Source organism: Dermacentor silvarum, chromosome 1, assembly GCF_013339745.2.
Source record: "Dermacentor silvarum isolate Dsil-2018 chromosome 1, BIME_Dsil_1.4, whole genome shotgun sequence".
Classification (NCBI taxonomy): domain Eukaryota; kingdom Metazoa; phylum Arthropoda; class Arachnida; order Ixodida; family Ixodidae; genus Dermacentor; species Dermacentor silvarum.
In genome coordinates, this window is record NC_051154.1 from 447,011,494 (window position 1) to 447,026,713 (window position 15,220).

The 15,220-nt window shown below is 45.1% G+C and overlaps 1 protein-coding gene across 1 annotated transcript in view; it reads left to right on the plus strand.

Annotated features, from left to right (window-relative positions):
- The window catches only part of LOC119437747 (organic cation transporter protein), a 186,908-nt gene that overhangs the window by 1,086 nt on the left and 170,602 nt on the right, over positions 1–15,220 (plus strand). The gene's annotated exons all lie outside the window — the stretch shown is intronic.

Sequence of the window (15,220 nt, forward strand, 5' to 3'; positions counted from 1 at the left end):
ACTGCAACCATTAAAAATTATGAAACGTTTTAGAGGTGAATAGCAATATTACATCTTTGCACCAAGTTATTATAATGTACAAAACAGCTACGTTTCAAGCCTTGTGCACAGCAAGAACAAATCTATCGGAAATGAGCACACGCGCGAGCGATTACGCAGAAAATAATGAGATACTGACCGCACTGAAGAACTTTACTGAGTCAGAAACGCGACAAGCCGTTGCTTCAAAATATTTGCGAAATATAAAACGAAGAGCAAAACACACTAATCCTGATTCAATTCATGAACGGAAAGTTTGAATAGCTTGGAATACATATTTAGCCTTGCTTTTAGAAGAAACACCATCTACGCGGCTTGCGTCATTTGGGCATAGCTTAATCAGCTCTGAAAATGTTTTTGCATGTTCTCTGAAGCTGTGGCCAAAGCTTCGTGTCGCCCACCCATTCACCCTCTACGATATCACGCGAAAAAGAAGAGGTTTGCTAAGCCGCACCGGCGTCATACACTTTCAATTATTTATTTATTTATTTATTTATTTATTTATTTATTTATTTATTTATTTATTTATTTATTTATTTATTTATTTATTTATTTCGGTACTCTCAGGGCCAGAGGCATTACAGAGAGGAGGGGCATACAAAATCGGCGGCAGTTTCCCTAAATTTGTTGACGTCGGTGATGGCAGCGTGAAGGTAGGAAGATGGTTCCAGTCATTTCCAGTTCGAGGAATAAATGAATTTATGCATAGGCTTGTTCGGCATTGCGGTATTCCTACCTTGAAGTTGTGTTCAGTGCTTGAATGTATATAAGATGGAGAGATGAGTCTCTTATGTTTGAGAATAGGGTTGGTATAACAAATTCTGTGAAAAAGACATAATCGAAAATATTTACGGCGCAGAGAAAGAATGGGAAGACCAAGTGCAGATTTCATTCCAGATACGCTGGCTGCTCGGGAATAATTTTAAACAATAAAGTGGGCGGCGCAATTTTGAACAGACTCTAATGTGGTAATTAAATTTATCTGATTAGGATCCCAAATGGAGTAAGCATATTCTAGTTTAGGTCTTATTAATGTCCTATACAGATGAAGTTTAACGGTGCTGTTAGAAGCTATGAAATGGTGCCGTAAGAATCCGAGCGTGCGGTTAGCCTGGTTACACATGTAGTTCACGTGCATTTTCCAGGACAGATTGTGTGTTAAGTGAATACTCAGATACTTGTACGATGAGACAGGTGATAAAAATTATGGGGTTTTACGTGCCAAAATCGCGATCTGATTATGAGGCACGCCGTAGTGGGGGAATCCGGAAATTTGGACCACCTGGGGTTCTTTACGTGCACCTAAATCTAGGTACACGGGTGTTTTCGCATTTCGCCCCCATCGAAATGCGGCCGCCGTGACCGGGATTCAATGCCGCGACCTCGTGCTCAGCAGCTCAATACCATAGCCACTGAGCATGAGAGAGGTGATAGTAGAGTGTTATTGAGAAGATATGGAGGGGTGTATTTAGGAGGACGGCTGGAAATACGGAGGTGTTAGCACTTAGTGGTGTTAAGCGTCATGAGCCATTCGCTGCACCATGAAGAAATTGCGTTCAAGTCCGAATGCAAACATGCTTCATCAGAGGGATTAGCAATTGAACGATAAAGCACACAGTCATCTGCGAAAAGATTTATATGGGAGATAACGTTGTTGGAAAGATCATTATTATAAATTAAAAACAGGAGAGTGACTAACACCGAACCTTGGGGTACTCCAGAGGTTACGGAAACAAGAGGTGAGTCATAATAGTTAACTGAGACATATTGACTACGGTTGGAAAGAAAACATTTAATCCTACCTAATACTTGATCGTTATTATTAAGAGCACCGAGTTAAATTAGCAATAGATGATGAGAAACAGTGTCAAATGCCTTAGCCAAGTCTAAAAAAATACAATGCACAATAACGTTAGCATCCTTAGCGCGAAATAAATCATTAGTGAAAGAAAGGAGCTGTGTTTCACACGAAAAAAAAATTTTCTGAAGCCTTGTTGACATGAATTGAAAAAGTTCTTTGATTCAAGGAAGGGAACAAGATGAGAAGAAATAATGTGCTCAAGAAGTTTACAACGAACGCTGGTTAATAAAATGGGCCGATAGTTAAGTATTGAAGCGTTACTACCTGATTTATGCAATGTAACCACCTTCCCCACCTTCCAATCAGGAGGGATGGAACAACTCTGTCGTGACTGTTCAAAGATTTCACGAAGAATCAATGGTGAGCAGGTAGATGTACTTTTCAAGAACTTCGTTGTAATGCCGTCGATACCTGAACAAGATGAAATATTCTGTCTTTCTTCAATCAAACATGTCACACCAACAGAATCAATAATTATTTGATCCATGGGTAAAAAAATGAGATGTACAAAGATGAGGGAAAACATTCCGCAAGGTAGACGAAAAACACGAGGCAAAAAAAATTATTTAATACTTTGCAGCAGTCACTCTGGTGTATACCGAAGCGTTGTGATCATCGCAATGATCTACTGTATTCGGCTTATTCCCGCTGACACACATTCCAAAATTTTCTCAGATTATCTCAAAGAAGGAACGGGAGTGTGTGCCTGGTAGAATTTTTTTTTTTTTGCTTCAGACGAAATTTGTTTATAATCCGTCTTAGCGGTGGCGTAAGCGTGCCAGCGTTCAGCCGTTTTGGTTGACTTGGCCCGCCGGCCAAGGCAACCAAAACTTTTTTTTCTTGTTCAGCAGGCGCCGCAGGCGCGCGTTAAACCACGGAGTATGAGGGTTAAATATAATACGTTTCTGAGGGATGAATTGATCAATTCAAAAATTGACTTTTTCTTTGAATAAGGTCCAATTTTCATCAACGTTGCGCGTGTGGACACTTGGAAAAAACTGAGTGACAAAATCCATTAGTTCGCGGTTTATAGACTTAAAGGCACCATTTTTATAGTCTCGGATAACTTTTGGTGTTTTGGTAGCGGGAACAGACGTGCGCAGTTCATAATAAATGAGGCAATGATCACTCAAACCAGGTAAGCATCTTAAGCAGGAAACAAGCTGGGGTGTAGTAGTGAGAAGGAGGTCAAGAATGTTAGCAGATTGCTGAGTAGATCGTGTAGGCTGAAGGACAAGTTTCTTGAAATTAAAATCCAGACAGAGGTTGATGGAGAGAGAGCACTCAGATGAGCAGTCAGATGAGGGAGGAGAGTCATGCCAGTTAATTGCTGGAAAATTAAAATCACCAGGAAGGAAGAGTGGGCATGAAGGGAAGCGGACAATTAACTCATTTATTACGTCATGAAAATCTGAATTAAATGTCAAGGGTGAACTGGGCGGCCGATAGCACACACAAAAAATAACATCACGATTTCCCAGAGTGACACGCGTACACACGATTTCGGAATGAGTAGCAATAATTATAACACAACAACTCAAGCCGTCACGTACGGCAATCAACACTCCGCCACCAGTACGCAAGTTACGCTCACAGCGAAAAATTTTCAAAACTCTTTCACATTCAAAGATTTCATGATCTGCAATATCACTCGAGAGCCAAGTTTCGGCCAAGATAACAATGTCGGCTGAACACGAGTCAATGGCTGAAGACAGGTCATCCCGTTCATTACGCATACTGCGCACATTGGAAAAAAGGAAGGAAATTGGTTTAGCGACCGGACGAGCAGGTAGCTGCAGCGATGAACTACTAGCGGCAAATGAAACATTCGGGATAATATTTGTCGAAGCTGAAACAACAGATGTGCCTCTGTTCTCACTGGAACGCCTTTCGGCAATATCGACTTCACAAACACGATCGGTGGTGGAACAATAAACCTAGCACTTTTTCTTGATCTACAATTGGTTCAACCACAAGAGATACTTCTCTCCCGGAGCCTTACCGAATTCAGCCAACTTTTTGCGGGACTGGCGTGTGGCGCGAGAGAAGTCTTCACTAAATGATACTTTGTCATTTTTGAACTTTGTACGTTGCGATATAATCTTCTCTCTTAATTTAGGAGAACCGAATTTAACTATAATGGGTCGACATTTCTCCGATACGTACGAGCCCAGTCTGTGAGCACGATGAATACCTTCGTCGGCAAAAGATAGATCTAGTTTGTCTGAAAGACTTTTGCGAACGTGTTCTTCAGACTCGGCCCAAGTTTCAGAGCTAGTGTCCGGGATACCCAAGAAAATCAGGTTATCTCAACGGGGAGCGATCCTCGATTTCGTCTAGCCGTGAATTTAATGCACCTTACTCCGTAGGAACAGCCTCAGATATGGCATCACTGAGTGCAGGAACACCATCACTGTCCAGTGACAGTACCTGGGATTCGACAGCCGCAAGCCTGCTAGTAAAGTCGCTTACTTTCTACTCTAGTTCAAGTTGCTTCACCTTTAGCTGTGTTAAAGTGTCCATCAACTCACTGTGACGGGCATCCGATTTTTCAGACAAGGCAGCAATAGCAGCTAGCACATCGGCATTTGGATTAGTATCGGTTGGTCCGGGGTTTGACTCAATGTCGCCTGCTAACATCAAAAGCTTAACAACATGTACATATGCAATCACATATTGTAGAAACTAACACTATAGTGGGCAGGGGAAGAGCTGCGTACAAATGTTGCTGGTGCGTTTAGCGTACAAGGAAGTGCAGTGAGCAACCTGTACAGTAAGGAAGCTGAACGGATTGTCAAGCAGGTGCATGGTGGCCAGTCTTCTATGCACACTGAAGAAGTCATTGGAACCGCAGGCTTTTAGATGTTCGGTTATCGCCGATGATGTGCCGGGGGCGCAAGGTGGCGTTGGTCGCAGTATTACGTTGGCGAGAGCATTGAAATCTTCGGTTCAATTTGCTGCCACAGAGCACTGTGATGTAGCAGCGAAGTCAGCATATCCCCGGGCTGGTGCAGATAGCCACGTGCCAAGAAGAATGGGAATCTGTACATCAAGGAAGCAGAACGGATAAGTCATGCGCGCGACCACCAGCGTGCGCATGGTGGTCACTCTTCTTTGCCCACTCTATACGGAGGCAATGGACAAATACGGACACAATCGAGGCAGTTGAGGCAAGCAATGGACGCGTCACCACGTCATCAAACTTGGCAGCGTGCACGGGATCACCGCGAAAAGATCAATAGATATTTAAGCCAGCGGGAAATGTCGTGGCGCCATCTGGTGCGGAAAACTCAAAACACTTTCGTAGCTCTCAGTGGCGGCTCAGGCCTAACCACTTCAACACAAACAACTGATATCATTAATAACGAGAAAACAACGCCGATACTCTGTCCTCAGCTTGAGATGAGAATAAGCGATGGCTGATTTAACGATTTATTTTTACTGTCACGGCAGCAAGCAAGTTGCAAGAGCGAATTTAGAAGCGGACGGACTGGTTGCTGCCATGCTGATGCACAATCACGCCGTCGCCGCGCGAACATCAAGGAGACAAGCGAAATTTTCTGGCTGGCCAAAAACCGGCGACACGACAAGCGAGTGACCGATCGTCCTCCACGATGGCAAAACCTGCCACTCGTCTCGTTCTCTTGTAACGTCGCTCAAAAATCGCGTGCATGTGGTTGGGCCTTAAGGCTGGTCTGACCGCCTTACGCCAGTTACCCGAACTAAATGCCACCAAGAATTTTGTTCTGTTACAAAGGAGTAACTTTGGAGAAATTGATAAAGAAAGTACTTTATTTCTTTGTTATAAAGGTACAAAAATATAAATGAATAAAAAAGCCGGCCGTTCCCACGCCCTGTGGGAATCGATGTTATGCAAAGCAGTGTGCGGGGAGCCTACCAAGTTAACAAAACGGCCATAAGAGCACCAAGATGTAGGCGGCTCTTTCATGACCTACATGACACGCATGACATGACATTCATGTCATGAGCCCTCAGGAGTCCCTTTAGTGACACCTAAGAGACCTTAAGGCGAAAGCCTTAGTCATGGTCATGACTATGACTTCGACCATCAACCTATAGTCGTTTTCTTGACTTAGTACCACACCCGAACCCCTTCCATTGGTTATTTAGTGTTAATATTTTTGCGCTGAGTAATTGTCATTTTTGTTCTGTCATAGTCATGACTAAGACCAGTATGCTTTAGTGTTTCCTTCACTTAGTACCCACGCCCGAACCCATTTCAGTGGTTTTTGAGTGTTAACCTTTTTAGGCCGAGTCATTGTCATTTTTGCTAACTCATGCTCATGACTATGATTTCTACCACCATCCTTTAGTGTTTCCTTTACTTAGTACCCACGTCCGAACCCATTTCAATGGTATTTGAGTGTTAATCTTTTTCGATGGGTTATTGATATGACCTACATGACACGCATGTCATGACCTATCACTTATGTTCGTCATACACTCCTGTCATACTATGCCAATTTTAGTACCTACCAAGTGAACGGAACGACTATGAGAGCACAAGGACAGAGCGGCTAGGTAGATAGATAGATAGATAGATAGATAGATAGATAGAAAGAAAGAAGATAGATAATGTCAAAGTAGCAAGTGTTGTCAAAGTAGGAAGAAATGTTTCCCATATAAAATAAGTAAGTAAATCAATAAATTGAGACGGAAACTAATGAAGATAGCAACGCCGCAACGGGGAGCGTTCTGCGAACGGCGCTTACTGTATGATGGCGGGCCTTTTGTCTATACTATAGTCACGAATACGTTGAGTGAGTGAGTTAGAGAACTTTTATTAGGGGTCCGGTGAGGACGCGAACTCGTCGCGCACCCGGTTAGTCCCACGTCGGGTCGCGGGCACGCCGGACAGCCAGGATTTGCTTGTCTAGGGCGGGGCTACGCAGAAGCGAGTCCCACTCATCCTTGCTGAACTTGGGGTATCTCGACCCGCACTCCCAGAGCATGTGTTCTAGAGTGGAGGTCTACCCGCAGGACAGGCAGGCGTCGTCGCGATATACGTCAGGGTTTTTACGTATACGTATACGTATATGACTTTATATGGCTAGGCGAATTCGCCTGTTCACAGAAAACTATCATCATCAGCAATGGCTCGAGCGTCGTCGTCTTCTGCCGCAGCTGGCTCGTTGGCTCGTGCTTGTGCTCGGCACGGGCTCGTGGCACTAATCCCGCTTTCGTTGTCGTCGGCTTCTTCCACAGGTGGCTCCGTTTCCGCTCATCATTACACCGTCGAATTTCACTTCTCTTCTGTCGTCGTAATTGGGGGGTCACGTTTACGGGGGTATGAGCCATTGCTTAAGGGGGTATGATCCATTCGTTGTCTTGCGTGAAAGCCAGATTTAATTTTGCGGTAACTTCATTTCGAAGAATCACTAGCGGCAATGGCAGGCGAACGCTGCTAACCATGCCGCCGAGCAAACTCGAGACATCGAACGCAAGCGACAGCGGTGAACTGCGGACATACCGTCAGTGACGTCGTTCTCTCCATCACAGCCGAACGTGTGTGTAACCTCATAATTAAGAAATACTTTAATGAACCATCGGAATTAACCCAGTGATAAACGCCGGGACCACACGTTTCAGCTTCGCTGGTTAACCATCTTCACAGGAGTGGAAGGGCCGACGTATATTTTAAGTGTAAGTTTATATCTAACCTTTAATTTAGGTCATTTATAAGAGTCCGTTGTGGAGGATGTCGAGAAATAAGCGACAACAGTGGTTAAAGCAACCAAGGACTTCTGCGTTTTTTTTTTGTTTTTTTTTAAGGCGAAAGCCTTATATGCCTGATCGTTCTGTCGACCTACAACATCCTTGAGCGAAAACCGTGTCGTCAACCCGAAATCGTGTTTAGAAAAAAAATTATTTCAACAAAAGACGATACGATCACTGAATCACTATTGCGGCACTATTCCACTAGGACGATAACATATACGATGACAGCTTGGTCTAGTAATTTACTTACAACACCAACCCGGCATCGTGTTCCAGTTATAAGCAAATGCTCACGCAACAACTTTGAAGGTGCGCGGGTCACCGTCGTCATTAATTGAGGCACTCGAACCCGCCACCTTTGGTGTTAAGTCCAAGTTAATTGAGGCACAGATTATTATAGAGTAAATAAATCATTCGAACCCACGACCTCTGGTGTTAATTAGGGCGAGGGTAATTAAGGCACGGTAAATTAAGGTAGCGTCAATCAAGGCACTCGAATCCACGACTTTTTCCCGGAAAAAAACAAGTAATAAGAAGTAACAACGCATTCGAATGACAATGTCAAGTAATTTAATGAATGTCCCCTGAGCGCGCAGGCGCCTTCACTCTCTTTAGCTTATGCTAAAGTGACTGTCAATTTTTTGTCTCATGCAATTAAGAGAAATATACCATCCGAGAACGCGTGCGCGCGTCAGGCATTGCTGCATTCTGAATCGTATATCTCGTGAAATACGGGCCAATGGAATCGAGCGGCCGCGCTTCTGTCGCAAAGCGTCAACAGCTTTTGGCGCACATTTTTAGCCCCTATTAAACGGGCAGTCCTCGCTTTGAACGTGCGTAAGGAAGGTGCACAGCCAACACCACCTAGATAGCACAAGGCCTACGCACTCCGATCATGACGCCATGCTACCTGGCCCGACTGCCATAGAATCTAATGCGGATGCTCCCGCGTAAGCAACAGTAATTTTAACTTCCCCGCTTTCGTCACGCCAACCTTGGTAATGGAAATTTCGGGCCAGTTATCATGACGTCATAGATCAGAGTGCGTAGTCCTGTGCTATCGAGCGGTGGTGGAGGCCTGTGCTATCGAGCGGTGGTCAACACCACAGGACTTCGCCTTTTGTTGTTGGCACAGCACAGTAGATGACGAGATTTACAATTGAGACCACTGCTATTGGTATCCTACACTGTTTTAGAGGGCGCTATTTTAGGGGCCAAGCACCCTAGAGCCGAGCCTTGTCCCCCCCTCGTAGTCGTCGCCGTCCGTAGCTCTGGTTTGCATGGAGTCCGCTAGTCCGCATGGAGTCCGCTAGTCCGCATGGAGTCCGAGTACTGCTGATTGTTTCTCGGAATCGAATAGTGTTCTGTTTACCTGACCCATTCATGATAACAAAGAGCTACATCAAACTATGCACACATAACCCGGAGACATTTATGTGCTAAATACCCTCAACGTGTTTTTTTTTTTTCAAAATGCATCCGCGCACCTTTCTTTTCCCCTCAGTTGTATGTCTTGGTTCCCGTGTGCGCGCGCTTTCTGCGTTTTGCTCTTTAATTGGCGACTCTTCCATTATGCTCATTTATGAGAAGTCATGCTGGTATTCATATTCCCACAATGCGCCCTTTTGTTCGCCCCAGTACAGGGTAGCAAGCCGGTATTTACACTGGCTAACCTCCTTGTCTTTCTTTTCCTTTCTTTCTCTCTCTCGTTTTCGCCGCAGAGCATAAACCGGGACACTTTTTTTTACTCAGTCGGCTGGTGGCGAACTCACGAACACACACACCTTTCCACGTTTATCAATAACTGTGTGAGAACAGTGGTCAGAACCTCCCTCAGTGGCAGTCAAATTTCTGTCTTCCGATACGGTGGAGCCATATCGCTCGCCGTTTCATGTTTCGTTTGCCACGAGGAACCGCAAAAAGCTTGCCCCCCTTGGCAATGCTATTCGAACATCCAACAGCACAGCAAGTCGGCATCGTGCTGCACCCGAGCGCGTCTTCAAAAATGTAAAAAGCCTAAGCTCACGCACAGCGCACATGTGTCCCGGTGTTTCTACGCTCACTAATGGCGCCGCTTTCCCGCGATGACGAAAGCAGCGCGGGTTATTCGTCACGTGTAAAGTCTCGTCCAATGGGAGAGCGGCAAACGGCGAAGAATTCAGGAGAGGGGTAGAGGGCGGGAGGAAACTTCTTTCCTATTTGAACAATGGTTTGCGCTACCTTTGAAACATACAGGGACCTTAACGCAAACTGCACCGCAGTGCGCCTATCGCTGGTGCGCGGACGCCATTGTTACATCGTAAATGTAATTTTAATTTAACAGGCTTTGTTTTTTCGCCAAAAAAGGACTGCAGAAGACTTATGTTGCCTTAAGCGCTGTTATCAAGTGTTGCATTGCCACATTATGGTTTAGAGGGGTAACGACACAGCATTTCCCAGCGTCCTGTTCTTTTTTCTTCCTTAAGTGGAGATCTGGTACCTCTTACCACACAGCTTCACAGAGCTCTAATTAATTTTAGATAATTGTTTTTCTACAGCCAGTTTTGCTTTCGTTTTAACTGTGTTGTGACATCATGACGCAGTACGTGTTTCGTAAGAGCACGACATTGCGACGCTTTGAAACTCGCTCGGTCGTCCGCTAAGCTGCTGCACTGGCCTTCACAATGAGTAGCAGCTTACGAGATGACCGAGCGAGTGTCAAAACGTAGCAATGCCCCACTCCCGCGTAATTACATCCTGCGCAATGTGTTGTCAAAATCTTCCTTCCGGCCTCATCCGCTGGCGCTAAAAATGTTTTCCAAGTTAAGTACCAACATGTCCAACATACAGCAGTGTACATTATATGCTGTGACGTCACAACACAGTCCTTCTGGGAAATGAAAGCGAAGCTGGCTGTAGAAAAGATGTTCAATTTAATTATTTACGGTGCTCTGAAGCTTGCCATTATTTTTTCTCCTATGGAGTTTAGAGGTCTAGGACTTTACTATAACGCAATAAAATGAATACTCGAAAATATCATGTCAGTACCCCTTTAAGTAAGTTCATTATATGCTGGCTAATTAACCTTATTCGAATTTGTGCACATTAAGAAAATAGGCATGATCAGCTAGGACAACAGCCATCAGCATACAATGAGCGCCGTTCGTGCATTCCCTGGGTTATTTTTTAGTAGTTGTAGTAGTGATTTTATTGAAGAAGAAAGTGGCGCTTATTTCTGGTTCCCAATAGAGAGCACGCCGCAGCGTCCGGGGAAGGGGAAAAAGGAGATAAAGATGGGCACGCACACGCACAGTCTAGGGTGCCTCGATGCCCTCCGATGCGAAGTAGCTTATGGTCGGGGCTATGTCACTCCCTCCCTCCCTCCCTCCATCCATCCATCCATCCATCCATCCGCCGTGCGTCAACACCCCTACTGCGCATGCGCATCCTCCTCCCCCTCCTCTCCTTGTCTCATCTCCAGGCCTCTCGGCATTCATGCGCACCCTCCTCCCCCTCCTCTCCGGATTGCGCAACGAATGGCAACACCTGCGGCTCCGCGCGCGATAATGCGCAGCAGCTTAAGTTAGAGGGGCGACGGTATAGGCGCCGGCAACAGTGACCAACGCCGCGCGCGTTCGGTGCGAACGCGAGCAAAACGCCGACGGCGTCGACAACAGTTCTGCGCGTTCCTGGTGCTGCTGCATGTCCAAGTTTATAGAGCTGATAAATCTACCTTGAGTCGACCCCATGGCTGCTTCGCATATTACTTAGGTTTCCCCTACGAGAAGATGGTGTAATTATTTCTCCTTCTTGGCGACATTTAGTTGGGACAGGCGGCATATCATGACACAGCCCAATCACCCAATTTCATACTACATTGTAGCACTTTTCTAAGACACGTTGAGCGGCTTGTGGGCCACAACAAGTATTATCTCCCTCTATCTCCTTTGGTACGCTCGCGGTTTATTCAACAGTGAATTTATGGCTAATCTACTGATAAATCATTTTTAGAATTTGTTATGGCGTGGATCAATTACAAGTTTTAATGCGGCTGTGGCGTCGTCGAATAGGTTCGATTTTGAAGTCTGAGAATTTCGAGAACAGTAAAGTGTGTTTTAGAAATTGACGTAAGAAACCCTATTGCTGTTGATAACATCATTTTACTTGATCGTTAACTTGATTCTGTCTTTTCGCCAAGCCGTTTCCCTTGACCGCGACGCAAATTCTCGAGTGCCACCCTGTATTTGACGAGCGCATTCATCCCATTTCCAGTTAACCTGAACTTGGCTCACTACCTTAATTCTTGGAACACACGATGGAAGGCGGGAGATGGAAATTCAAGACGATGAGTAACACGAGAACAAGGTGAGAGCAGGAGCCAACGTTTCGACAAGTGGACTTGTCTTCTTCAAGGCGACATGTGCTCTCCTCGGCACAGCATATACAGGTAGGGTTCTTCTAAAGGGGAGACAAGGTAAGGCGGGTGGGTGAGGTAACCATCGAGAGTGTGTTAGCGGCGAGGGTGTAGAATTGAAAAGAAAGTTAATGCGCTACTGATAGTCGGTGGAGGAATTTGAGGCAATGCCGCGTGTTAGCCGGTTGACGTGTCAGTGTAGGTTCGTCGTTTCGTGGAAGGGGCCTGGACGACGGGAAGGGGGGGGGGGGGTATCTGCTCCGCTGGAGGTCAGTGAACTACCGTGTCTGACAGAGAGAATAAAAGTAGTGGCAGAAAAAAGTGGTGCTCGTGGAATAAAAGAAACGGGGGGGGGGGGGGGGTAGATATATAAATAAAAGAACGAACCGAATGAGTCAAAGAACGGGAGGTTGGAATATTATTCACAATCGAATAACCAAAAAAAACAGAATAAACAACTCAATGAAAAATAACTAAGTGCTGTTGTCTATGCTTTGAAGTTTAGCACCGCGAATCGATTTGAAAGCTCCCTTTGAAACTTTCATCCCTATTGGTTGCAATGCCTTGACCTTATGGATGAGGTACGATTCTCTATATTTTCTGTCTCGCGCAGAACGGAAATTTGACTTTAGTATGTAGAGTTTAAGTTTATCAAAGTTATGACCTGGTTAGTTGAAATGGTCGGCAACGGCTTTGGGAAGCTTTCTAGCTTTGTCCGCGCGATGTCCGTTTAACCTGACGTTCACTGATTATCCCGTTTTGCCGATATATTGTTTCTTACAGAAGGAACACTCGAGCATATAAATTACATCGGTGCTAGTGCAAGTAAAGCTAGTTTTCCCTTTGTGCGCATAGCTAGTTGCGGTGCTTTTAATTTTAAAGTCACTTTGAAGGTGACTGCAGGCTTTGCACCTGGGGCGAGAACATGCTTTTATTACGGGGGAATGATGTTGGTTGACTTTCGCATGCACTAACATGTCCGGGGACGCTTTTCTCACACGCTCGTTACTTCAAAATATTACGTGGTATTTTCGTAGGATGTTTTTCATGTTTGGGAGGGCATTAGAATATTTTGTTATTAAGGCTGGTGATCTAACAGATTCTGGTGTAGGTTGTTTTTTAGCTATAATGCCCACTGCGTCTCTAATCTTGACGCGACGTCATAAGCCCGGTCGACGAGAGGAATTGTTATTGGATTGTCAATAATATTCCAACCTCCCTTTGCTTCCACTCATTAATTTCGTTCGTTTATTTAAGTATTTACCTCCCCCAACCCGAGTTTTTTCCACGAGCACTACTTTTTTCTGTCGCTACTTTTATTCTCTCTTTCAGACACAATAGTTCACTGACCTCCAGCGGAGCATATACCACCACCTCCCCCCCCCCCCCGCCTTCCCCGTCGTCCAGGCTCCTTCAACGAAAACGAGGAACCTACAATATACAGTTTTAGATTAGGGCGACGCAAGCGTTGGGGCCTCCTAGCGCTAGGGGATACAGTACTGCGCATGCGCAGTACCATGGCCGCAAGCACTAGCGAACGCTTGCGCCCCAACGCTTGCGTCCCCCTAACCAAAACTCTCTAATGACACGTTAAACGGCTTACACACGGCTCTGCCTCAACTTCCTTCATGGACTATCAGTAGCGCATTATCTTTCTTTTCAATTCTACACCCTCGCCGCTAACACACTCTCTCTCGTTACCTCAGCCACTCGCCTTACCTTCTCTCCTCTTTAGATGCATCCTACCTATATATACTGTGCCGAGGAGAGCATATGTCGCCTTAAAGAAGAAAAGTTCACTTGTCAAAACGTTGGATCCTGCTCTCAGCCTTGGTCTCGTGTTGCTCATTACCTTAATTCTTACCATTTCATTTATATGGCGCTTGTAACGGGAGCGACCTAGTGCCAATTCATGCTTTTATCGACTACGTGTGATAACTCGCAACAATCAGCACTATGAGCGTGGCTGGAAGCTTGCATACATGAGGGGCTTTGTAAAGACCCCTAATTGGTTTTGGTATTTCGTTGCTTCAGCTTATGGCACATTTTTGGCGCCTCGAAGTAGTAACGACAGGCGTAAGCTATGTGCCTCGGTCAGTGTTATTTCTGGTGCTGGTACTTTGCAGGTGCTATCCAATACACCGGCATTCCGATTAACTTTTCTCCAAATCCCCGGGCTAGCGAATTCGGTGCAATGTTAACTAGAGGGCGAACACATTTTTTCAGCATATTTTGGGGACGGATAACTCGAAAGCTATGTTATGTATGTAGTACTGGGGTATATGCTACGCCGAAATAATTTCTGCACTCGGCTTGAATTTCGCTTTTCCAGAATTTTACCAGAAATGAATAAATGAAAAGTTAATATGGAAATATTTCTAGACAGCTAGCCAGATGTTGAGGTTTCTCAACAACAAAAATATTTGAACAGGCAGAGCAGCGTTATCTGCAAAAGGCAATTTGCAAAAATATCTCTTCGAAGGAACAAAATTCGAAGAAACAGACGGTATACGATGGTATGATGTGTTCCGGTTCCTGTCATTTGGCCCGGCGTAGACCATTACGCGGCTGCTTTGCTTCATCTCGAGAACACCCAAGGCAAGCACTCCGTGCCCGTGTTTCCAAGGAAAACTTTCAGACAAACAATATACGTTGTTGGCCGAGCTGGGGAGAACGGCATGCCACGGTTTCTTATAAAAACAATTATAGAAACATCTGTTAATCTAATAATTTTGGTTACCTTTTATTAGGCATTCGTTTGAGATGTAACAGAATATCAGCGCGATTGTGACTTCAGTGCAAAAGAGACGAAAAAGCATAGCAACGCTACCGCCGTGGTAGCGTTGCTATGCTGAGCACCAGGTAGTAGGTTTGATACTGGCGGCTCCATTCCGAGAAGGGCGGAATACAAGAACGCTTGTGCACCGGGGGTGCCCCCAACGAAGCCCCCAAGGTGGTCGCAATTATTCTGAACCCCCCACTACGGCCTGCTTCATAGACAAATGGTTGTTTTGGCAAGTAAAATCTCAGAAAAAAATGAAACGGAAAAACAAGAAGAAACAATAAACCTATAAACGCCGACAACGCGCGATCGGCAATATTTTGCTTTGTCGTAGTCCTCATGTTTTTGTCTATGTCATACGGAAGTTATTATTTCGCACAACCTTTCTGATAATGACTAACAATTT